Genomic DNA, 26,543 nt, shown 5'->3' with positions numbered 1-26,543 from the left:
GGCTAGTAATGCTCTAACCACTTTGAGCCACAGCTCTACTTCTGGTTTTCTGATGATTAATTAGGGATAAGAATCTCATAGACTTTTCTGCTTCAGACTGCAATCCCCAGATCTCAGACTCCCGAGTACATAAGAGTGCAAGCATCTGTGCGTACTCAGCGATAGCAGTGCCATTGGGCTTTAAGAAGTTCCGACTGTGGCCTCTACACTTGTCATGCTGAGTCTTAGAGACACCTCGGGTAACTTTGGAGTCACGTACAGCTGAGTTTGAGTCAGGGTAGTTTATAAGCTCGGTGATCTTGGGCTGTCGCCCCATTGATCCTCGGTTTCCTCATCTTATGGCCATGTGACGTGCTCGCCTGGGAAAGCATATTGTCAGTCGCCAAGGGGTTAACAGCTCTGGTGGAAGGACCTTGCTCTGGGCAATATCTTAAATAATGAGCCTCTGGTATACTTGCTAATGACATTTTCATGGCACTGCTGCAGGTTCTACTGGGAGGACTAATAAATTAATTAGTGGCTATGGGTGAGAAGTTCTTTGAAGTTGTGAAAAGCCCACAGTATAAATGCTTAAGCAAAGGAACCAAAGAGACTAAGTCATGTACCCTGTAATGGCTGAATTGTGATGGAGACACCAGCTCTCTGAGAACTAGCCCAGACAGAACAAAGCAAAGGAAGAAGCACCCAAACTCTAGACAAGCTCTTCTTTTGGTCTTCTTGTGCCTATAGACCCAAGGTCACCACTCAGAAGCTTGTGTAGAGAAAAGATCCAAAGCTCTGTATAGGATCAGAAGAAAACTCCATTCACAGTGCCTGCCATGGGTGTTATTTTGTTTTCTCTTCTGTTACATAATCACTACAAAGCCAGCTACCTCCCAAAGCCTGGAGCTTAGAACAATGGTCATAGATATTATATTTTCTTACAAGGTCAACCAAGAGCTGCCTGGTTGAGGATGGCATGGCTCAGCTCTGCTTCACAAAGCTCTCCTTCCCCTTCTGGGATCAGGTATGTTCTCCTGGCCATAGAAAAGGCCTAGGTACCAGGAAAACCCTCACTCATTCAAGTGCATCTCCAATCCCCATCTCAGTCCCATCTGAGTAATACCCTATTAGCCAAAAACAGTTATTTGCATGAGAAGATCCTGCCTCTGAGCACACTTGTTCTTTCATCTTTCCAGCTCCAACTTTTCCATCTGTCTAAGGGAATGTGACATTGACTGTTGCTACAGGAAACAGGATGGGTTACCATCAAGAGCTCACCCACACTGTGTTGTAAGGACACTGTCTCCAGGGACTCTCTTCCCATTCAGATCCAAGGCCCTATGACCCCCCCCTCTCTCTCTCTCTCTCTCTCTCTCTCTCTCTCTCTCTCTCTCTCTCTCTCTCTCTCTCTCTCTCTCTCTCTCTCTCTCTCTCTCTCTCTCTGTCATGGAGCTTGAATTCAGGGCCTGAAGCTATCCCTGACCTTTTTCCCTTAAGGCTAGTGCTTTGAGCCACAGTATCACTTCCAGATTTCTGGAGATAAGAGTCTCACAGACTTTTCCATTCAGGCTGGCTTTGAGCCTTGATCCTCAGATCTCAGCCTCTTGAGTAGCTAAGATTGCAGATGTGAGCCATCAGTTAAGGGCTTTTGTTTTTTTGTTGGGTAGGGAGCAGAGGTATTAAATATATTTTTTGTCATTTCTTTAATGGTGCTGAGGATCAAACCCAGGACACTGCAGTTGCTAGGCAAGCGCTTTGCCACTGAACTACATCGCAGTCTCTGTGCGGACTCTTGGCCACAGTCTTCTCACGAAAGGTGGAGGATCAGAGTGGAACACCACACTTGAGAAGTAGCTCCACACTCAAGAATCCAAGGTATATGGAGACATGGGAGAGGGTGGGGGAATAAGATAGTCTTGGGGGCCTGCCAAGCACTGTTTCAGCTGAGGCCCTCAGCCAGGCCAGCCTGGGACATAGTCTACACCAGCCATGGTCAAAGGGATCCAAGCCTCAGACCCCCGATGTCCCCAGGCTCTAGAACAACACTCGTGTTCCTATCCTTCCTTCTGTGGGCTAACCTGAGCCATTCATAGCAGTTCTGAACCTTAAAGTGAAATGGACCAACTATGAGTGCATTGTCAGATCTCGGGAGAGCCAGGAAGCAAAGACTCATCCCATCCCACAAAGAGAACCTTGGAACCAAAAGTTCACAGGCAAATCATCCAAGGTAGACCAGCATGAAGCCAGAAGCAAATTCAGAGCTCTCCGGAATAAGAGAACTCAATAGTACCACCTTCTGGCAAAAAAAAAAATGAATTGCAGAATTTGAAAACACTTTTAACAGAACACTAAGCAGTTTAAATCAATGGACCTTCAAAGAGTAATTCCTGAGTGCAAGCCTTGGGGGAAAGGAGACTTAAAGAAGACCAAATGGATTGTGAAAGCAAGAACTCCAGACTTGTTCTACAAGTGTCCTCTGTAAGGCCAAGAAGATTCTTTAGTATAATTAAAGAATAAATAAACTTGGAGGAAAACTCACAACTGTAATCCTAGCTACTTTGGAGGGCAAGAATGGGAAGATTTGAGTTAAGCCCAGTCCAAGCAGAAAATCTTGAGACGTCCCTTCTCAATTCATAGTTCAACATCATTCTAAGCTATTGTGAGAAATGTAAGTTCCCAGACAGCCTGGGCAGAAAAGCCTGAAACTCCATTTCTACAGAGGAACGCTGGATTGGTAGTTTGCATCTGTCATTCAGACGTGATAGAAGGCAAAAATAGGTGGCTTACAGTTCAGGCACACATGTAGGCAGAAAGTGAGACTATCTCAAACATAACTAGTGGAAAACAAGGCTGGAGACATGGCTCAGCCATGTCCAATACCACCTGCAAAAAAAAAAAAAAGGAGGGAGGCTAAGGAGAAGAGGAAATGAAGAGGAAGAAGAAAAAAGGAGAAGGAGGAAGAACAGAAGGAGAAAAAAGAAAGTCAGAAGGAAGGGAAGGCGGGAAGGATTGAGGGGGACTGGTCCCCTTCTCCATGTATATAAATGCTACTCAGGGAATCCCACTCCAAGAGGATGGCGCGCGCTCTCTCTCTCTCTCTCTCTCTCTCTCTCTCTCTCTCTCTCTCTCTCTCTCTCTCTCTCTCTCTCTCTCTCTCTCTCTCTCTCTCTCTCTCCCTGAGCTTCTTCACTCAAAGCTAGTTCTCCACAACTTTAAGTGATAGCACCACTTCCAGTTTTCTGGTGGTTGGAGACCCATGGACTTCCCTGCCCTTGGCTGGCTTGGAATCATGATCTTCAGATATCAGACTCCTGAATAGCTAGGATTATGGTCAGGAGCCCCCAGTACCACACTAAGAGGACAGCTTTCTAAACTGCCACTTGCTCTCAAGCCAAGTGTCTCTTCTTTAGAGAAGCGCTAAGATGAATAGATGATTTGACATCAAGGCCATCCTGCTACTTGAGATGGTCTCTACACGTGACCTCTCCCTCCCTCGGCCCAGACTCCGGACTTCTGAACAGTCAGATATTTGTGGATTCTTCCCTGCCACTCTGTGCTCATACAAATGACTTCCACTTCCATCTAATCTCAAGGGGCCCCCCCAGTCCCCACCCTTCAGATCCATCCTCTCTGTTAGGCTGGATTGAATGGTGTCACAACCTTCCTTTATCTGTTAGGAACGCAGTCACTCAGTGTATTAGAAAGCCTGATGGACTGTCCCCCACCTCCACCCCCGATGTAAACAAGCAGAACTTCTCCCCACTCACAGATCAGATTGTCTGGAGGTTAAGTAGTTGCTGGCATTCCTTCAATAGCCCGATCACGTCAAGGCCAGAATCAAGTCTGTTCTGTTTCTCCTCCTTACTGCTTCAAGGTTTCATGCAACTCCTGTGTGTGAGGCAATAACAAAAAGGAAAGAGATGGTGCCTGCTATCCAGGCCATCATGAAAAGCATGACACTGCCCAGAACACCCAGAAGAGCCAGAACTCAGCAATGAGCACCTCGCCTCACCCAAAGAACCCAGGAGCATCTCAGGCTGCTATCTGTAGGCAGGTGCCCCTGCTTGGGGCTCCCTGAAAAAAAAAGTGTTAGGACTTTTGCTCTCTTCTGAATACAATGGCTCTCAATCCCCAGTCTTCAACACAGTCTTCTCTGGCGGGCTAGATTGACTAGCGTCATGACCTTCTTGTATCAAGAATGCATTCACTCAATTCAATCCTGAACTAAACAAGTATCTTTTTATCATAATCACATACCAAGTAAACTGAAGGTGAGTGGTTTCTGACATGCTCCTTAGCGTCTCATCCAGCGTCAGAGATGGCCACTTAACTCTTTGAGAAGGTATAGTGCTAATACTGTCTTCATCAAGAAACAACACAGAGTGGGCTGAGAGTTTAGCCTAGTGGTAGAGTGCTTGCCTAGCATGCACAAAGACCCAGGTTCGATTCCTTGGTACCATATACATAGAAAAAGGCCAGAAGTGCTGTTGCTCAAGTGGTAGAACTCTAACCTTGAGAAAGCCCAAAGACAGTGCCCAGGCCCTGAGTTCAAGGCCCAAGACTGGCAAAAAAAAAAAAAGAAACAACACAGAGTTCACTTTTTGGAAAACCAATGTATCTTTAAACACAACTGATTAAAAACTGATGGATATAGGGACTGGGGATCCTAGTACTCAGGAATGAGAAGCTATGACAAGAGGGTTTATGAGTTCAAGGCCATCCTTGGCTACATAGGAAGTTTTGGGCCATACTGCCAGCCTGGACTACATAGTGAGACCTTACCCAAGAAGAAAGAAAGAAAGAAAGAAAGAAAGAAAGAAAGAAAGAAAGAAAGAAAGAAAGAAAGAAAGAAAGAAAGAAAATTAAAAACACTACTACTCACTGCCCCATTTGTAAGGAAATGGAAAGACTTGGAAAAAATCATATTAAGTGAAGTAAGCCAGACCCAAAGGAACGTAGGCTCAATGGTTTCCCTCATTTGTAATAATAAGTCTGCATCTAGGACTCTCCTAGCAGAGGATTACAATAGTGTAAAACCTAGATACATAAGGTAATAGAGGATGAGACTAAAGAAAGGAACTCTAGAATATGGAAACAAGAGCTTTATCTTGTTGTTCTTAATGTACTATGCTATTTCTCTTCTCCTTTGTTACCCTTTGGTTAATCTCATTTTGTTACTGTATCTGACTTTGTTACCTGGTATATTGCATGTATGTTTATTTGTTTATTTGAAATAGGAAAGGGAAGGGGAGAAAACAAGATGAGGGGAGGGGTTGGGGGAGGGAAATCGTTGGGGACAAAAACATGTGAAAAGGAATGCACCTGCTACCTGATGAATGCAACTGTAACCTCTCTATACATTATCTCAACAACAACAACAAACAACGACTACTAGAGAATATGCATTATAAATTCGAGGAAGTGGCGTTCCGTAGCTCTGAAGCCCAGAACTGAGCAATCTAGTCAATCTCCTAGAAGTAAGGCAGACCCCAGGTCTACGCCCTGGGCTGAACAGAGTGTGTGGTGGGGGTGCTTGTCACAGGCAGCCCTCCATGTGGAAGGGAGTATCCAGTGTGGGCAGAAGCGTTGTCCTTCACCTCCTTGTGCACTTCACCTCCCACACCATTCCAGGTTGTGTTGTAGCTCTGCCTCCATCACACTGCATGTACCTGTGTACCCTGTGTGTCTGCATTGCGCTCAGTTGGTCTACCTGAAAAACAAACCACAGACGATCGTATTCCTACCCTGCTCCTTACAGTAGCACACAGACCTCGCCCTTAGCTGACCCATCCACAGCACCTCCCGCCTCTCCAGCTCTGCCCTCTTATATTCCAGTCTCACAAGACTCCAGAAACTAGCCACGTCCTTTCTTGTCCCACCTCCTTATACCATTGGCCTAAACAAGTCATCCTCTTTCAAATGTTACCTCCTAAACTAGCCCACTCATGCTCTCTTGAGGGCTGTGCACAGCTGTCCTTCCCTCAGAAGCTTGCTCCTAACACCTGGCCAGGACGAAGGGTATTCTGTTTGGCTTCCTAATAATTATGTGGACCAGAGTTGAATAAAACATTCTTACGTGATGGCACATGTTCTCCTGGCAGGAGTCAGTGATGCCTTATACTATGCGAGTTCACGTATAAATGTCCAATTTTTGGTTTCAGATGCAACTAGAATCTAAGACTAGTGAAAAGGTATTGAATGAAGGTATTGTTTGGATGACTATGAAGGAATGAACTGATTTGTCTGCCCAGCTACTCTGCCAATGCCTTACGAGCAGCTGGTTCGAGTGCATGTACCTCGCCACTGTGAAAGCAACGACGATGCTGATGCTGAAACCGCCACCAGCCAGCCCCTCGTCTTCCCTTCCTCCCAGATGCTCCGTGCATGGCAGATGTGCTTGTGAGACAGACCTCCAGTCTCACTGAGCTGTGGCGAGAAACAGGTGAAAACCCTTCAAAGCAACATTTTGCAAATATAAAATGCTCCCTGAGTGGTTTTGCCTCCAGGGCAGTCCTTGACTCTGAAATGAAGAGGCTGTCTAAAGGCTTTAACAAAGACTACTACGCTGGGCACACCTGTCACTTGCTACAATGTTTTAAAGCAACAGAACATCCCACCTGGGCAGAAACACCAAGCAACTTCAGAGTTGCTGGTAGTAGAGAAGCTCAGACACTCACGCCTTGGACACAATGTCTGATTGGATTTTATCCTCTCCTTTCATTCAGGATATCCCTTGAGGAAATGATGCAGGTGGGTGTGGTGGTGCAAACCTCTAATCCCAGAAGTTAGGAGGCTAAGGCAGAAGGCAAAAAATAAATAAATAAAACCTAAAACTAAAACAAAATGGTGAGAGGGAAAGGGAGACACTCTGCAGCATCATATAGCCTTTGTCTGCATTCATCCTGCAGTGGGTTTTCTGACATGGTCCCAGTGCTGCAGATCAAACATTAACCACCGGTATTTTGTCACCCTAAAAATGCATTCATCTCTCTGGCCTCAGTCTTCCTAGAGCTGCTGTCTGCAATGCGCAAGAACTACGTTCTCTTCATCATTTACACTATTGCAATAAAATTTCATTCTTTCCCCTGCTTTCTCAGTTTCAGACACATTGGCCTTCATGTTATATCTAGAACATTCCAGACACAGTTAGTTTGGGGGTATTTGACAACAACTTCCCCTCCTCATTAGTAGCAACATGGCTCTCTCCACTTATCGCACAGCCTTCACTGATTATCCTATTTATTATTTATATCCTAGTTATAATTACTGTCCTATCCCACTCCCTGGCTCCCCTTACTTCATTTATTTTTCTCTATATCAACACAATGTAATGTGGAGATATAAAGATATTTGTATAGATGTTATATATGTATACTTTTGCATATATGTATATTTTATATGTATATAATTTGTTCCTCCTTTAGTTCACTGTCTGTCCCCTACCTCCTAGCCAGGAAATTTTATGATAACAGGATCATTGTCTGCTTTGCTCACTGTTCTGAACAATGCTTAGTGCATAACAGGGACTCAAAATTATCTGTTGAGTGAATTAATGAATTCATGCCATGTTTATGGAGCACCTACTATGTGGCATCTCTAAATCCAGTTAAGAATCTGTAAATGACATTTTCACAGTCTTTGAGATGCTAGCTGTCTACTATGAGAGACAAAAGCAAATAAAATCATTGATCAATAATACAGAGACAAACACCGAAGGAAGATACTCTCAGGATGAGTCAAGAGCTAGCTCATGCTCCTGGGAGAAGGGAAGGGTCAGAGCTTACCCCAATATCTGTTCCTGCTCTAAGATTAGCAGGACAAATAGCATTTACTGGAGATCAGGGGGATTGGAATGGCTGTTCCAAGGCAGATTTGTTTTAGAAAACACTGCAAACAAGACCTTGTCATTTGCTGAAAAATTCCTGCTATAAACAGAGATGTATAGCTCTGAAGTTGTTTGTAAAGATTATATTGAATGAATAAATAAACAAAAGAAGGCCATCTAAGACATCTGCTAGCTCTACTACATACAGCCATATAGGCTGTGGATCTCTGAGCCATGACTAAAACCTCCTTCCTGGCAAAATTGTTGGGGAGGAATCAATTTCCCCTGTGAGATTCCATAACTGAGTCTATAAGACCAAGTAGCAATAGGAAGATGGATAGGAGAAAGCCATACAAGTTTACTACACACACAGGGGAATTACAGTGGGAAAGTGTGGGGTTTAGGTGTTTCTATCCTCTCTTCATAGCAGGAAGTAGAAAGGATGTAGGAAATACGGGTATTAAGGTAGGCGCCCATCAAACAAAAATGAGTGGTCCCTTAGGGGAATTGGTGGGAAAGTTTGCCTGGTGTCACATTGACTCTGGTTCCTTCTCCTGTGACACAAGTTCATCTCTCTGGAGACAGGAGTTCGGAGAAAGCCTATCCCTGAAGCTGCTCTGTGCCACGTGCCTTTCTACTCAAAATAATCCATATTTCAAGGTGGCCTGCTGTGGGATTGTTCAACATCCGAAAGAAACCTCTTCAACAGCCAAAGTAAGGTTCACATTATGACATCTGTGAGGAATTCCAACAATGTCCTCCCCCCCCCCATTAACTTACAATGCACATTTTCAGATGAAAGCTGATGTCTGGAATCGCCGCATTCCACACTTGAATTTACAATGGGAAATAAATGAGATGCTGAAGAGTGGTTGGCAAGACACAGAAATTTTGATAGAGATCCAGGAACCACAAGATAAAGCCTTGTTTACCAAATCCATACGGCGCCTGTTGCCCTGTTGCCTCTCAAGCTAAAAATAAAATGATGATTTACATTTTTCTATCGCTAGTGGGAAAAATCAAAATAAGAATACAACAGTGTGACACATGAAAATTACTTAGCACTCAAATGTTCATCTCTGTCAATGAGGTTTTGTTGACAGAAGCATGCACGCTTGACTTCTGTGTCATCGGTGGATAAGGTTTTCCTACACAAGGACCAAGTTAAGTACCTGGAAGAGCTTGTACCACCCAGGAGGCTGAGACATTTAACCATTGGCCTTCGTGGAAGATGTTTGCAGGGGCAGGACTATGATTTGTAACTTCATCAGCACTCGGGACCACGGGCGATGGGGATCTGTCTTGCCCTCATAACCCAATGATGCTGCTTCCACACCTCCCTCCAACTTCCCCGCCTACTGACATTCCCCTGCCCCTTGCCCAGTTCCCAGAAATCCCCTCACCAATTAGAAAAACCTCACCCTATCAGGAAGTGCATGTTGCCCCTCAGGTGTGGGCCCTTCTGCCGCAGCTGCCTGATTCTACAACCCAACAGCTTCCTTATTGGGCTGCACTTAAGTCCTGGATGCCTCCCCCTTCTGAGCCCCTAGAGTCCCCAACTCTTGCTTGGTGTTACTTGGTACCCCTCCTTCAGTGGTGAATAAAATCCAATCTGACCTATCAAGGTCTCGGTCTTCTTTCTTCCCTTTCCACCACTTGCCCTTTTCTAACAACCCAGGTGGGGTTTACAATATCACTTTGAACGTGCTCAACTCCTAGAGACTTGTCAAAGCTACCCACAGTCAACATTGTTGACCCTAATGGCCAGCCCATCAGAGTCCTCGCACATGAGAAGAGTCACTGGACATAAAGTAGAACAAGAGAACCGAGAACCTTGCTTCCTTCTTTTTCATCCCTTTGTATCCTATATCCTTAACAATAAGTATCCTACACTGTTTCTTCCTCTCACCAAATAGAGAATGTGAAACAACACCTGAAAAGAAGTCTGGCCTCACAGGGGTGGGTGTCTGCTTGGCCAGGTAAGAGTTGCCTGGGTGAGTCCTAAGTACAAGAGCCTTGAGTATTTAACTCAAGAAGCTGACATGTGCAGATATGTGAAGACTCAATGAGATCATGGCTGAATGGAGCCCAACATTTTACCTTATGCTCTGGATGCTGTAAAGTAATGGCTTACAGCTGGATTCTATAACCCAATTTAAAAATGTGCAATTGGTAAAGCATCGGGCATCCTCTTTGAACATCTAAATTTTCCTGAGCAGAGAATGATTTACGTAAATGTGAAACATTGTCGAATTTTCCCTTTAAAATACATATCTAGCTACAAAAATATTTATTTGCTCAACATAAATAAATAACATCTGCTAAACGTAAAAAAAATGTGCAGTTGTTTGATTCTGTGTGTGTGAGTGTGTGTGAGTGTGTGTGTGTCTGTATGTGTGTGTGTGTGTGTGTGGTGTGTGTGTGTGTCTGTGTGTGTGTGGTATGTGTGTCTGTGGGTCTGTGTGTCTGTGTGTGGATAAGAGGACAGAACTGGCTGCTGTGGTATATACCTATAATCCCAGTATCCAGAAGGCTGAGGTAGAAGTCCAGCCTGGACAATCAAGCAAAATCTGTCCCAAAACAAAAAAAAAGAAGCAAAAAAGGAGAGTAAAAATAAGAAAAAAGAACGCCAGAGGAGAAGAGGGGATGGGAGAGGAAGGAAAGAGAGAGCTGGGAACTGGAAGGGAGAAAAGAAGAGGGGAAGGCACCATTGCCTCCACTTCTCTGAAGACTTGCCTCCTAAATACAGTGATTAATTAAACAAGGATCTATTAATACAAAGGGAAAGAAACAACCCATGCAACTTGATCTGTAAGCTTAACAAGCACAGGACTCTATTATGTAGCTCTCTGCAAAATATTCTACCAGTTAGGATGCCATTGTCTTTCTAATTGGCACTATGCAACCAGTATTATCAACCCAGCTCCGAAAGGTCCTATAGAGAAGCATTGTTACTGCTGAGATCCAACCCTAGGGACAGAGACTGCAGGGCTTGCTCAGTTCTTAGCCCGCATCCTTCCAAATACGAAGATTTTTCTTCAAATATTTTAACTCAACCCTCAGATGATGAGAAGCACTAATTTATTTTTCGGTAAGAGTTCCTTTCTAGCTGGTACCAGTGACTCACACACACCTATAATCCTAGCTATTCAGGAGGCTGAGATCTGAGGATAAAGGTTATAAACGCTTTGTGTACCTATTTAAAGATAAAAATATATAAATTTTTAAAAATAGTAATGCATAGTGCATAGATGCAAAATATATACAAGGCATATCTTAAAAGGCTATATGTTCATAAATAACACTGCATATAAAAAACAAATAAAAAATAGCTGAGAGGGCCTAGATTCCAATAAAACTTCATTTACAAAAAAAAAAAACAGGTAGCAGTTTGGCCCAGGACTGTTCAGGTGTGCTTGCCCTTCATCTAGAAGTACATTGTCAGTATAATAAGATGCAGCCACAATGAACAAGCATTCTCTAGCACAATAAGATTTCAGAAAAAGAAAACGGGGGGGGAGCATGGCTCAAGTAGTGAAGCATCTGCCAAGCAAGTACAGCCTACAGTCCAAACCTCATTACTGCAAAACAATATTTTTAAAAGTAGAAACAAGAGGGTAATTGGGGAGAGTGAATATATTTTTCATATTATATATGAAAATAGCACAATGAAATCCATTAGAACTAAAAATGGGAACAAGAGAGAAGATAAGTAGGGTGCATATATTCAAAGCACATTATATGCATCTAGAAATGTCACAGTGGATTCTCATTGTTCAGGTAACTTTTTATTAAAAAGTTTTAAAAGGTAAAAGAAGATCCTAATGGGAAATTTTATATTTGATTTCTAAAGATCAACAAGTGAATCAGAAAGGAAATTAGAAACTATTGTAAACCAAATGATGCCGAAAACATTGTGCACCAAACTTGTAGGATTCACCCACAGTGGGTCCTGGAGGGAAACTATAGCCTGTCATATTACATTAGAGGAAAGACTGAAAATTAATGAGCTAAACTTGCAATCCTACTGAAGAAACAAAATAAATCTGAAGAAAGTCCAAAAAAATACATGGTAAAGACAAGAGGAATAGTTACTAAATTGGAAAGCAAACCACAAAACAGGAAAAGCTGCCAAAGCTGATTATTTGAAAGAAAAAAAAAAAAAAAAAAAAAAAACAATGAAACAGACACAGCAGGGACTCAGTTACACCCACACTGCAGAGTCAGAAACCAAGACATTTCCCATTTACAAGACTGCAAATGACAGATTAGAAAGATTTGAACAGAAGCTAATATTTTGTTAACTAACACTTCCAAACTGCTAGCACTAAATCTAGAGCCCTCTCAATCATCTACCTACATACTTATAATTTCTGTGTGTGTGTGTGTGTGTGTGTGTGTGTGTGTGTGTGTGTGTGCGTGTGTGTTTCTGAAAGTTACTGTTTCAAACCTGGCCCAGCCTTCTCCACTGACCCTTCCTTGAAGTCAGCTGATTCTGAGCTTTCTTGATTATTAACCGTAAGCAGCCACACAAAAATGGATTTCAACTCCCGGTATGTATGTTGATCAATGTCACCTCTAAGACCATTCTCCCCATCTCTTCAACCCTCATCCCCCCCCCCTCACCACCATGTTGCCTGGTTCCACATAGGTACATTATGATTTATAACTGCAGCAGGAGTGTCATGGAGGACACAGGATTCATTGTAGCACTCTCTTACTCTACCCAGGTCCACAAGTTTACTGGCCTACCTGACTTGAACCCATTTCTTCCAAGTCCTTTTCCCTCTAGATGTGTCTATGGTGCCACTTCCTGGATCCCAGTTCCTTAATATGTGTTTCCAGTTGTTTCTTCCTATGCTTCTCCCAACCCACTGGAGACCTCATTAAAACATACAAGTCCACCGATTCCCCTTTCTCTCTTACCCTGCTCCTCAATTCCTGTCCTTTCCCTGGATCTCCAAGGCAACCACAGGCAACTTCATTTGCCTTTGAAAAACCAATTAGGGAAAGAAATGCCCACTCGAATCAGATTCTGTAGCTCCATCTCTATCCACAGCTCCCTCCTGCTTTCTCAGATGGAGACTCAGCCCAGAGTCAGCCTTCAGACGCCAGTGTTGCATCCATCTTCTAACCCCATTTCCACATCTGTCCTTCCAGGACTTGACCTTCCTGAGAGCGAGTTCACTGCAGCACGCCTCCTCCTCTCTCTCTCCTCCTGCTATCAATTTATTTCTCCCACTATAAGTTCAATGTTCTTTTTATCAAATATTTATTAAACTAAAAGTATTTATTAACCTAAAGATCTTTATAACAGCTGCTAGGTGAACTGATGTGGATATGTCAACCAAAAAGTGCAAGCAATCCCCAGGAGAAGAATGAACAAATAAAGTAGGAAGTGTGTGGACAATGAAATACTGTCACCGTGCTGAGCACAAACAAGCAAGCCTAACTTTGAATGTGTGACTATCATTCCATCCACATACAATCTGGAACCAAGCTATAGGGGTGTGGCTAGAGATGTTGATTAGCTATCACAAGCAGGATAAGAAGATAAGAGGCTAAGAGGATGGGAACAGAGCATACGAGTCTCCTGGAAGGCTAGTGAGTCTTTTGTGATGTGAGTACTGATGGCAGAGTGTGATTCTGTTAGAAAAATTCAGCCAGGTATTTACATCTATAATTCATCTAGTCTCCTGTATATGGTAAATTTCAGAGGGGAAAAAAACTACTAGAAAATCACTTTCTAACTACATAAGAGCAGCTGACTGAAATCTGCTTATATTTTGAGCTGAGCATGTAGCATGGGCAGTCAAAAATGGACTGAAGGCATCACTTATTCAAACCATTGTACTACCAAAAAAAAAAAAAAGAAGAATTCATATGTTGAAAAGGGTGACTTAGCTCAAAATGCCTTATTTTCGTAAACTCCTTTGTTCAATGCCAAGTCCCTTGTACAATGACTTAATGACCATTTAAAGAAGTTTTCATAAATCTTTCAAGCACTGGAAAGGTGAGAATGAGGAAGACGAGTGGCAGGTCTGGGCACAGCCTACTGTGGTCTCATTTCACCTAGAGACATTCAGGTTGAGGTACTGGTAGGATATTGCTCCTCCAAAATTCTAATCTTCCTACGACAAAGGAATGTGACCTTATTTAGCAATGAGGTCTTTGAAGATGCCATCGCATTAGAATGAGGCAATGATGAAATAGGAGAAGCCTCAATCCAATGACGGACACTTCCATAAGAGGAGAGAACTGATAAGGAAGAATCCAAGTGAACATGGAGTCCCAGTTTAGTGATGAGTCAACAGGCCAAGGAACATCAAGGCCTCCAGCAGCCACGGGAAGCTAAGAAGAAGCCAGGAAGCACTGACTGTGATAGTTGTCAGAGACAAAATGACCTTGCCTACATCTTGACATGGAACAACAGCCTCCAGACGGATAAAATAACACGTCTGTGCTCTCTAAAGCTCACTTACTTAACGTGGTTTGTCCTGGCAGTCCTGAGACTCTAACCTGTACACACTTGCAATTCAATCTTACAATTCACGTCTCCGAGTGGCACGTGCTGCACCTCTGCCCTAGGAAGTAAGCCTTTGTAACCAAGGAAACATCCCTACGTCTTAGCCTTAAAAAAGCTACCCCTATCAAAAAAAATCCCTTGGGGAAAGCTACAGAACAAAGATGGATTGTTCCTCTGCCTGCTCCTCAGATGACACATAGCAATCTTTATGCCCCAGTTCCCTGCTCATACATAATGCCTGCCAAGGATAGGGTGGGCACAGCCAACTCCAGTGTTCCTAATTGCCTGGGGGTCTTCCTTCCTGCAAACCACAGGGAAAGCAATCCTATCACAGGCTCCAATTGACAGAGGAATAGGTAGCCAGGAATAATTTTTATTCGCAGCCTGATGCATTCATTTCTCTACAAACAAGCTCTAAGAGGGGAGGGGGGGACTAGATAGAGCAGACACCAGACTGAGATTCCCTTATCTAGACTATGTGTTAGGAATCACACAGATGTGAAGCCTTCCTCTCGGTAATCCACTGAACTCATGCTGTATCTTTGCCTTTGTCTGATGGCTTATATATAAAAGTCTGTCCTGCACAACTGTTTGTGAGCGGAACTACTTGTCCCTGTATTTCTGGCCCCTCACCACTTCCTTCTCCCCACAGATGGGGGGTAGATTTCCTGCTCCTAACAAATTAGCATTGGCTTTGGGGTAGAATGGGAGGGGAAAACTGGGAGAGATTAAGGGAAGGGGTGGCATTGTCGACATTGACTTAGCCAGGTGCTGCTGGCTCTCGCTACTAGTCCTAGCTGCTCAGGAGGCTGTGATCTGAGGATCATGGTTCAAAGTCAGCACAGGCAGGAAAAGTTTGTGACACCCTAATCTCCAGTCAACCACCAGAAACCCAGAAGTGGCACTGTGGCCCAAAGTGGTAGAATGCTAGCCTTAAGCAAAAGATCTCAGGGACAGAACCCAGACTCCAAGTTAAAGCCCCCATGACCAAAAAGCAAGAAGGAAGGGAGGGAGGGAGGGAAGGAGGGAGGGAGGGAGGGAGGAAGGAAAAAATTGTACTCTTTACCTCACTTATGTCACTGTAAACCCTCTGTTCATCACCTTTGAAATAATTTTAAAATTTTTTAAATACTATTGGCCTTCATTCCCAACCAAGAAGAAGATAATCTGGCAATCACTCAGTGAGGATCATTGTTCTCCTTTCCTTTGCTCTTCCACCCAGACCTACAGGTCACCCAAACAAGAGAGCATGCATCTTCTCTGCAGAACAAAACCCACTGTGAATGAACTGTGGATAAGAACAATTGAGCCCATGTGAGTTCTGTAACACCAGGCTTCACCGAGAATTGATCCTAAAGGTGGTGTTTGTTCTCCACACCTCTACCATTCACTTGATATTTTTCTCTTGGTTGGGAAACAGGGTGATCAAAGGAGATGCTTTCTCTTGGGCTCTCTGATGGCCCTGATTTTCACCATTCTTGACAATGCCCTGGAAAACCACTGCAAATGTTGAATTAGCAAATACTGAATCATTACTCCCTAGAGGAAAGTGAGTGCTTGTCATGTTGTACATGCACAAATATGTGTGGCTACAATACAGATAACACACATCTCGAGACAGACAGACAGACAGACAGACAGTGGTTTAAATGAGTAACCCAGAATGATCCGTTCAAGGGTTGGGCCCCTGTGGTGCTATAGGAAATGGGTCCTAGTGCGAGTCCCATAGGTCGTGGCCCTCACAGGTCTAAGGTCCCACAGCCTCTCCCTTCTGGATCCTAATGTGAACAGTTTGCGCAAACACACACTCCCTACCACGGCTGTGCGGTACCCTCACCAGAGGCTGAAAGCAACAGGCCACCTCATCTTGAGGTCCTGGAATTTCTAGGACCTTTTCTCTTTGGAAGCTCCTGTCTCTGGCACTTCATTGCAGCAGTATAAAACTGACTAGTAAAATAACCATACGCACACCTCATATAGATATGATATAGATATAGATATGAAAAAGTTAACTACCAGAAACTTGTTAGCTTTCTAGCTTCATTTCTTTTTTATGTGGAAGGAGATTGAAGTCAGGGCCTAGCACTTGCTGAGTACCTCACTGCCCCTCCACCCCTTCTTACTTTGGTTGTTTTCACAATAGGGTCTTCAGATCCTCCTGTTTATGCAAATGGCATAGTTGAGCCGACAGGCACATCCATCACTCTCACCCTATTGGTTCAGAAGGAATCTCACTAACTCTTTGTCCTGGCTGACCTAGAACTGCAATCCTCGCTATATCTACCTCGTGAATGGAAAGAGTAGGAATTACAGGCATGAACCATATGCCTGGCTAAAATCCAATTTCTAATTCAATAGAGAAACTGTCCAGAAGTGGCAGGGGTCTCTTCTGTGGCTATGGCTCTAGCAAGTGCCCACGTTGTGAATGAAATTCTATCACCCGTCCTATTAACTCAGCACTGAGACTTCTTCTCCACCCACACTCCAGTATCCTGTGTCCTCTGCCGGCCTCTGGGTCAGAGCTACACCAGAAGGAGAGTGTTATGTGCTCATCCCCAGCTAGGAGGCCAAATTTGTCTCAGTTCTGTGCCCGAATGAACAACCATGAAATCTCAGGAACACTGATGTGGGACTGCAGAGACATTTTAGGAGGTAGAATCCTGCACTGAGGCAGAATCCACAAACAGGTGGACCTGGTGCTTTTTTTATGTAAGCTCCTAATTATTCACCACCCTTGAAGTAAGTGGATAGCCCACTCTCTGCTGTGTGACTTACTGTGACTCCCGGGAGAAAGCCGATTTTTCTGTCTGCTGTCATCAACTCCAGCTCTGAGACTTGTTTCCTCGTATGAGATACAACGTCAGGACCGGTGCCACTACGAGAAGAACCTCTGGGAACCATTTCATGGTTTCTCCCACTATTTATCATTCTCTGTTTCCTGCCATAAGAGGAGGAAGTTACGATAGAGTTGCTGCCTCAGCCTCAATATGGGGATAAAGAAGATACATACATCACAGCTGACATCGAGTAAAATGAGAAATATACCTTTGGGCTTGGTTGCTTTGAGGATATAACTCCAGCACAACCAAGCAAAAGCTGAGCGGTGCAGACCCCAGCTGGGACGAACATTCAATGAGCAGACATTCCTGCTGTAACCAATGTCCTACGCGTTGAGTGAGAAGTTTCCGCCGCTCAGCAGTCTTCCTGGGAAGCCTTACCTTTTGCTTTCTGCAAAACCTGAAAGAAGAAAGTCAGCAGTGTTGTCAAGAAAACTGACAATGGGTGGAACAGAGACTGGACCTTAACCCTGCAGTGACCCGGCATGCTGGCTCAGCTCTTCCAAGAAGCAATGCCAAGATGCATTTGCATGAACATGAATCCACATCCAGACAAAGATAAAGGGGAGGAGGTGACCAGAGAGCCTCGTATAATGACCCGGGTTTGATATCTAAAAGGAGGGGAAAGGAATAATACAGAAGAGCCCAGACGATAGATCAACCAGTTTGACAAGAAAATGATAAGCCAAATATGTCCCCCCCGGGGAGGGGGGTCAGAACCCCTACCCTGACCACTCATAGCTGGAGCATGGAAGGTGTGGGGGAAAACAGCTTCAAGCTCCTGAGAGTTGACAACTACCCCAGCCCCAGGTTCTCTTGAGATATTTGAGCAGTTCAGCCCTAATGCAAAGTGTCTCTAAAATCACATTCTCCCCCACCCCATACACACACCCCATGAAGCCCAAAAGCATATGGAAAGTGAGCCATATGGTAGAGATCAAAATCAGAGTGTGTTCCCTGCACCCTCTTGCCTACAGCATATGGAATGTATGTACTCAACACAGAGAATGAATTCGTATTTCCGGAGCTCTGGGAAAAGATGGAGCCCTATTATACATGCAGACAAACATTAAGAAATCCAGTTTGAAAGAGCAGTCCTCGCCAGTGGCTTAAGGTGACACAGCAGGGCTAGATTGAATCAGAAGTCTCCATATCTCAGCCCTGAACACAGATTCTCCATTCGGATTCTCTACCCAACATGGCAGCACTCCCCTGCTCCAGTCCATGCTCTGTCTTTCCACCTGACTCGAAAGACGACTCTACAGAGAATTCAGTCAGGAAACCATATCCACTTGGAAGGCAAATGGCACCCAGATAAGAGAAGAATGATGTCACCCTTAAAACCACAGGTAATTATGTTATTTCTCATCTCTTTTGTTGCCCCTTTGGTTAATCTCATATTGTTACAATATCTTACCTTGTTATCTGGTATATTGTATATATGTTTATTTGTTTATTTGAAATAGGAAAGGGAAGGGGGAAAACAAGATGAGAGGTTGGGGACAAAAACTTGAGAAGGGGCATCAATGTGTGTGAAGTAATACACCTTCTATCTGGAGAATATAACTGTAACTCCTCTATTAATTACAATTTTTAAAACATACACAGTTAAAACTAGACCCTAGAATCTCCAACTCTAAAGGACCAGTGAAGGAAGAGATAATTCCCGATTCTGCACATGTGGTATAGCACATTCATTCACACCACACACATTTGTTGAGGACCTACTATGTACCTGCCATTACCTCAAGCCTGGAGAGTGTGGATGAGAACAGGCACTAGAGACCCACCCCCAAAGAACCTACCTTTCAAATGTGCAGCTCAGAATCACAACACCAGGATTCCCAAGCTTGGCTCCAAATCCCCCCAGAGAGGCGCATCGCTGCTTTTCCCTGTTGTGTGTGAGCTCTTGATTTTTATCCTGTGCCTGCGAGGTCAATTACTTTCCTGCAGTTTTGCAGTAAAGCTTTTCCAGACTCTCGAGTCACTGCTCTTATTAATTACTGTATCAGCTGTTTTACATACCCTAATTATCTCCCCATGGCACAGACAATGGCCTTCTTTTAAAAAGATTTCTTTCTTACTCTTTCTGGTAAAAATAGAAAATATGAATATGTATGGATTTTTTTAAAGCCTTTTTCAGAATTTAAATACAACATGAGCACCACCTTCTGGTTAGAGTGGGGAAATACAGCCTCAGCTTAACTGATACTCAATGATACGCAAAAACATCAGCTATTTTGAAGTACCATCTAACCACCTGCCCATTTCCTTAGCGACGTGCCTTAATTATTATAGCATAGTTGATTATCTGGGCAGAGTCATCATAGATTTCATACTAAACACCTAACCAGAATTTATTGTATATATTCTCATTAAATTCTCACAACCCTATTTATTGGGTTCTAATGCTGTCTACATTTTAGAGACTTGGTCATTGACACCTGGAAAAGTGAGGTGATTTACCCAGGAAGTAGCTGGCACAACCAACATTCAAACTCTTATTTTAACCTGTGTTCAATAATAAGCTTAAAAAAAAGAAGCCAAGACGTATTTAAAGTATATAAGGCCCTTCTCCTTTGCTACTTACATTCATAGTGTACCTTGTGTATTGCCTGGCTCCTTCCAGATGAAAACATTAGGGCTCTCCTACAACTAGGAGGCCACCTCTTCACACAGACACAGACACACACACACACACACACACACACACACACAGACACACACACACACACACACACACACACACTCCTTGCCTACCACTTGCTAACTCTGCAATCAGAATTTCCTAGGTCTCCAAGAACAGCAGGTATCTAATCGATTCATCCTTCATGTTGCTTTCCAAACGTTACTTCTTCCCACTCATCGCTGGTGATGGTTGATATCCAAGAGCAATGAAAAAGCGAGGAATTCCAAGACCGCAGACACCCACCTGAAGCCAAGGGATGGGCACAACTCTTTACTGAAAGCTATTAAACCTCTTCCAAGTTCAGTTTCCCTCCATCTCGAGTGAGGATAATAAGGTCAAAGTCTGAAAATCTCGGGGATAATTTAAAGGATATCACAGTGGAGAGTTGTCCCATCCAGTTGTTGTGCTAAAGACAAGCTACCCTAAACAACAGAGCCTCAAACTACACATTCCTATCTCTACTGTGAAGCTAGTTGAAAACTACAGAAGTGTGAAGACCACCTTCGGGGTGCTAGGAGAATGAACGTAGCTCTCTAATTAGTTAAGAAAAACTAGAGTTCCACAGTGCCTTGACCACGCTTCCGTTATTGAGTATGTCTATGTCCCAGGCTCCATGCTAACTGCAAAGGGTGACAGTGTATTCAGAATACACCATGGCCCCGTCTGCACAAAACTTTCCCCGTTTCTCTCAAACAGATGCATTAAGATAAATGGAAATAAAGAGGGCCATTGACAATCAGCAGGAAGTAGCATCATCCAGGAGTGCCAGTCAGCACCAAAATACTCCCAGCTCTTTCTCTGACTCTGCCACTTCCCTGGTGAGCAGCTACTCCCTCCCAAATGACTCTGAGTGCAGACAATTAATAGGAAAGTGATATGCAACCTTCTCAACAAATATGCTAATGAAGACTACTAAGTCGGGGGGTTTTTCTCCATTTCTTCCATAACTGGAAACTTAGCTGTTCTGAATAAAGACTACATTTCCCAGGCTTCCTAGCAGGTAATTAGGGCCATGTAACAAAATTCCAGCAATGGGAGGTAAACAAAGGGCCATGTGATTTGGGGAAAATTCTGGAAACCTTTAAAAACATCCTCCTTCTACCTTCCTTTCTCCAGGTTATGTTTTTGAAGGTGGACATGGGTACTAAAATTCCATCGTTAGCAGTAAGACCTGTGACCCCAGCTCTAGACAGGATGAGGAGGAAGCTTAGAACAGCTCCAGCATCTAATGACTTAGTGGAGCAGAATCATCACAGTCCTGGGTCAGACTGCCTGTGACTATTCACATGAGAGAGATGCACATCTATTTCAGCGACTGTCATTTTGAGTTTTCTGTCATTGGCAACTGAACTTAATTCTCATATACAACTTGCTGAGGTTTCTAATGCTCTCTACATCTTTCTAGTAAATGGTACTAAACAGTAGGGTGGGATCGATGACTAAGAGTCAACGCCAGACACTAATAAAACTCAGGGAGACATCTGAATTTCTGGGACTAGAAATCCAGTGGCCTGATACCCACATGCATGGTGGACTTCACGGCAGAAATCAAACCATAGTGAGACTCTGACAAGAGAAAGAATGGAAGAAAGGAAATTCAGGGATTTACAGAGAAGCCAACACAGCTGAAGAAAAGCAGCAAGGAGTTGTAAAAAATCACTTCATTCTCCCAATCCAAAGACTGCAATACCAAGATGCCCCACTGTACCCCGGAAAGCAGGAGATACATAAGCTAATGGTTGGCTGCACCCCAGATTGAGTACTGGCCTGAGTGATAGCCAGTGGGAGCCACCCATTGACTGGTCTTCATTAGAACACACACACACACACACACACACACACACACACACACACGCACACACACACACACACCTATTATGTAATACCTACAATCATCTATGAAATAAAGCATCCTCACCCTAAGTGGTGAAGAGTTCCACATGCAGTGTGTTAATTACTGAAATCAACTCTTTGTCAACTGCAACCCACATTGTCAATCCATACATCATCACCCAATTAGAGCCCCTTCTTACCAGAGCTACAAGAAATCATTGACTGAAAATATCAGGAGATTTAAAACTGAACAAAACCTGGACCCAGATGAACAAATCTCAGCCAGAGATTATGAAAGTCCTGAATAAATAAAGCAAAATGTGTCCCTCAAAAAAAAGAAAATGCCACACTAAACAACTTAATTGAGAATGAAGACGAGGGAAGTCTAAACAATGAATTCAGTAAAACAATAGTAAGACTGGTTAATAAATATATGCTTTAAAAAACCGAATGAATTCAAGCGAATGTTTGATCAAAAAACAGGGGAAGAAAATCAAACATGAATGAACAATATAAAGCAATGTAGCATATAAGGGAGAATTTTAATGAAGAGATGAGAATTTTGAAAAAAAAAAGAGTACTCAGATTGAAATCCTGGAAATAAAGTGCTAACTGCCCAAATTAAAAAAGCAAATCAATTGAAAACCGGGATAATATTTTTTAAAAAATTAAAAACAGACTATATAGAGGCTAAAGCCAAAGCAGAGAAATTAGGTCAAACAGCCAAATAATATTGAAAAGAATACTTAAAAGATAAACAGAAGATGCACAAGACCTTTCAGACTCTGTCAAACTATCAAGGCTACAAATTATGCGAATAGATGAAGAAAATGAAAGAAAAACTAATGGCACTGGGAACCTATTCAATGAATACTACCAGAAATGTTTGCAGGCCTCAACTGTGGTGGAGCCTTACCGAACTCTAAACAGACAAAATCAGGAAGGAACACGCCTAGACACATTTTAATAAAAATATTAAATACACATAATAAAGGATATTAAAGCTGGGGGCAAATGGCTCACACCTGTAATTCTAGCTACTCTGGAGACTGAGATTTGAGGATTTCAGTTCTAAGACAACCCAGGTAGCAAAGTTCCCTGAGACTCTTATCTCCAGTTAACCACCAGAAAACAAGAACTGGTGCTGTGGCTCAAAGTGGTAGGCCTTGAGCCAAAGACCTCAGGGACAGCATCCAGTCCCCATGACCTAGATAGGTAGATAGATGGAGAGAGAGAGAGAGAGAGAGAGAGAGAGAGAGAGAGAGAGAGAGAGAGAGAGAGAGAGAGAGAGAGAGAGAGAGAGAGAGAGAGAGAGAGAGAGAGAGTTGCAGAAGAAAGGATTATCTCCACACAGATACTAACTGTAAGGATAGCATGAAAAGACTTCAAAACAATTATACCCACAAAAGAAGAAAAGCAAAGGCAGAAAAATTCTGGAAAGAATAAACCCTACTGGAAGAGTGGCTTCACAAAGCAGGAGAACAGAAGTAAGCATAACACAGACAACAAAAGAACCGGGTGGGGAGGGGGGGTGGAAAGAGAGGAAGAAAGATTGAAAAATGGAAGAACCAGCAATTTCTTTGGTTCCCGGGTTCCGCTATTGGCTGTTTCTCAGGAAATGTTACCAACAGCAAATTATTCTGTTGAGAGAGAATTCGTGGAGTTTCACAAGAACAAGGTTGATGAGCAGCCTTGCTCTTGTTCAAGCACCAGAGGCAGAGGTGATAGTTTGCCTGGATGGCCAGCAGGGGGAGACAAGCAGGGCTGAAGTGAAGAAAGAAGCCGAGTTCCTCACTTCCTTTTCACTCTTGCCCATTTCCCTTGTCACAATGATCCCAACTTAGCCTATTACTTTACTGCCCACTTCCCAGCTGACCTCATAGGCAATGTGGCAGACATCTACTTTACCCTAAAGGGCAAAGACACGTGAGCACCCCTGCTGAATGCCATGAGCAACGACAGACTCCAAACATGTCCCCATGGTCGATGGTCATTGTCCAAGTTCCTATCCCACAGGAACAAACCTCAAGGTGCTAGTGGCCCCCGTGTCAGACACTATGCTAAGCCCTGTGTGGATTTGCTCATCCTTTTCTCATAACAGGCTGGTCCTGTCACCCCGTTTTGCAGCAGAGGAGATTGAAATGAAACTTGCTAGTATGGAGGATGGAATTCAGACAGGATCACATAGAGTCTGGTGATGCAATCCTTCCACATCATATGCAGTGCTTCTCTGCATTCTAATCCAACTGGTAGCCAAGCTCATAGGGATTTAAGTTCTCCTCTCACATACTCTGTCTGTGATTCCATCCTTCAATCCAACCCTCTCTTAGCTTGGGTAAACAGCAGTTTCCCTGAAGGTAGCTCCCCATCTCACTCTGCTTCACATGCAACTGCAATTATTAAGCACCTGCTATGTCATGCACTCTAACGGACCTTTCTATCTTTGGTTTTGGTATTTCCTCATCTCCACAGTGACACTGGGCAGTATTATTCCACTTTTTATGAATGGAAGATAAAGGTAAATAGAAGCCAACATCTCCTAGCTTACAAGTAGCAAGTATAGGGCTCGAAAGCCTCGAATCTGCCCAGAGCTCTGCTCTGAGTGTAAGGAGGCCCCAGACCCACGCTGTAAGATCAGTCCGATGTCCCAGGCAATCGGTGACCCATTATATGAGAGTCCAGCATGTCTCTTTGCCTCCCTGACATTCAAGTCACACTTCCTGTCATGATACTGCTGTTTCCTGTCCCTCCTGTGATCAGTGCTGCTCCTATGTCTTGAGATTTACTTGGAGACATTTACCTAAGACAAGAACTTTGTCATATTCATCATAATCCCCCTGTAGTCAACACAGAGTCCATCACCGAGCGAATGCAACCCAGGCTCTTTGATTACAATGACCAATAAGCAAATTAACTAGCCCACATGCCACCCCCCACGTTTGCTCTGCATCCTAGCTAGGCCACTTTACCCCATCTGGTTCAAAAGGTGTCAGTTCTGCCATGTAGAAACAAACAAAATGCGTGTTGTAAATCTGAACAGGTTACGGACCGTGAAATGCAGTAGCTCTCTCATTCTTTTTGTCCCCTTTCTCTCCTCTAGCTCTCAGTCTCAGCCTCACTTTCATTCCCATCAGTCCTCAGATATCCCAAGACTGGCTAGTCATCTGGAAACTCATGGAGAAAGTCAACACTCAGTCCCTCTGAGGACACTAGAAGGAGCCTAAGTATCAGGCTGATGTCTTCATAGCAAAGCAGGACGCAGACCCTTCTCAGAGTCCTGCTGCTGATGCCCAGGGTCCAGCAAAAGCAAGCTGTTGTGTCTGAGGTTGACCTTGGTTGCAATATTTGCATGCAACCTCCTCATAACCTGCTATATTCTTCCATCATCTCTAGATCACCAAGGATACCTAATTTCAAGGTAAATGCGGTGAAAATCATTATTCTATATTAGTTGAAACAAATTGACAAGACAAAGAAAGATGAAAATGTTCACTACAGATGCCATATATTTCCTAACTTGCTTTCCTATATCCCAGGCTCTCTTCAAATTCTCCACCCCACAGCTGCTTCCGGAGTGGCTGGGATCGCAGGCATGTACCATCACACTAGTAAAAGTGTAAAACCGGACAGATCTGGATTCAAATCCTGCTCCTCCACCAACAAAGGAGAATGAGATGGAGACAAGTCAAGGCTCTGCTTTGTGTGGTTTTGTTTTTAACCCTTCCTGTAGTCTTCTGTCAGGTTGGGGAATTAGTGTTTAGGGATTTTGTTTTCTTATATTGTACCGTTTTCACCAAATCCTGGTGATTTCACTTAAACTTTTATCATCAGGAATAATAAACCCACATTGTGAGTGCCTGGCCCTGAGGCTACTGCAGGGACATCTCACTCGCCCCGTCCACCCCTACTGCCATCTGGGGTCACTGTCTATAAAGTGGCATGGTCAGACTTCTCTAGAATGAGGATGCGCTACAAGACGAAGCACAGGCCCTCACCCAGAGCTGACGCCCCAGTACTAGCTTGCCTAGGTCTTCCTCTAGCATGAGGTTTCAAGAGTGACAAGTCAGAGGAACACCCGCCAATCAGCAGTATTGTTGCTGATTGTTGTTTGTGTACAGCTGGGCAAGAGGCGTGTCACCTCTACATGGCACACGGGAATGCCTTTGGGGAGTTGCTGCAGATGTAGATTCCTGACCTCCCCCAGAAAGAACTTCCAGCTTCTCAGAAATGCCGCCATGGCTGGTCCAGAGCAGCCACATAGAGAGAGTACCCTCCATCGTGGACTCTCCATGTTCTCCCTGTCATTTCTCCATCCCAATAGTCCTCAATTATTTTTTTGTACCTAAACCAATCGGATTGAGTATCTTAGAATTTCTATTTCCAAACAACCTGCCTCTACCACTTCAAATAAATTTATTTCTTGGGAAATATGCCATTAAGTCTCCAAATATGTAGGTTCCATATTTTCAGATTTAACTGACCACAGTAAAAATGATCCAGAAAAAAAAAAACCCTGAATGAAACAAGTATGATGTTTTTCTCTCCAGCATTCCATAAACAAGACACTATCACAACTTATTTATTTATTTATTTGCAAAATAAATCTTGGTATAAAAATAAATCTCTTGGTATTTGAGAGGGACATGGCAAACACTCCTCTCTGGATACCTAAGGACAACTGCACCGCCTCCCAGTATCACATATGGAAATCTAGTGGTAGGAAGTACAACCACTCTCTAATAGAAACATAGCCTGTGGAGTCAAGATGGCCTGATAGAAATCCTTTCACTACTACTTATCACCTGGGGCAGTGTGGACCATTGGCAAGGCTCTTTAGAGTCTTAGGAAGGG

The sequence above is a fragment of the Megascapheus bottae genome, chromosome 9 (assembly GCF_031878675.1).
Source record: "Megascapheus bottae isolate mThoBot1 chromosome 9, mThoBot2.hap1, whole genome shotgun sequence".
NCBI lineage: Eukaryota > Metazoa > Chordata > Mammalia > Rodentia > Geomyidae > Megascapheus > Megascapheus bottae.
Note: the sequence above shows the minus strand (reverse complement) of the source record.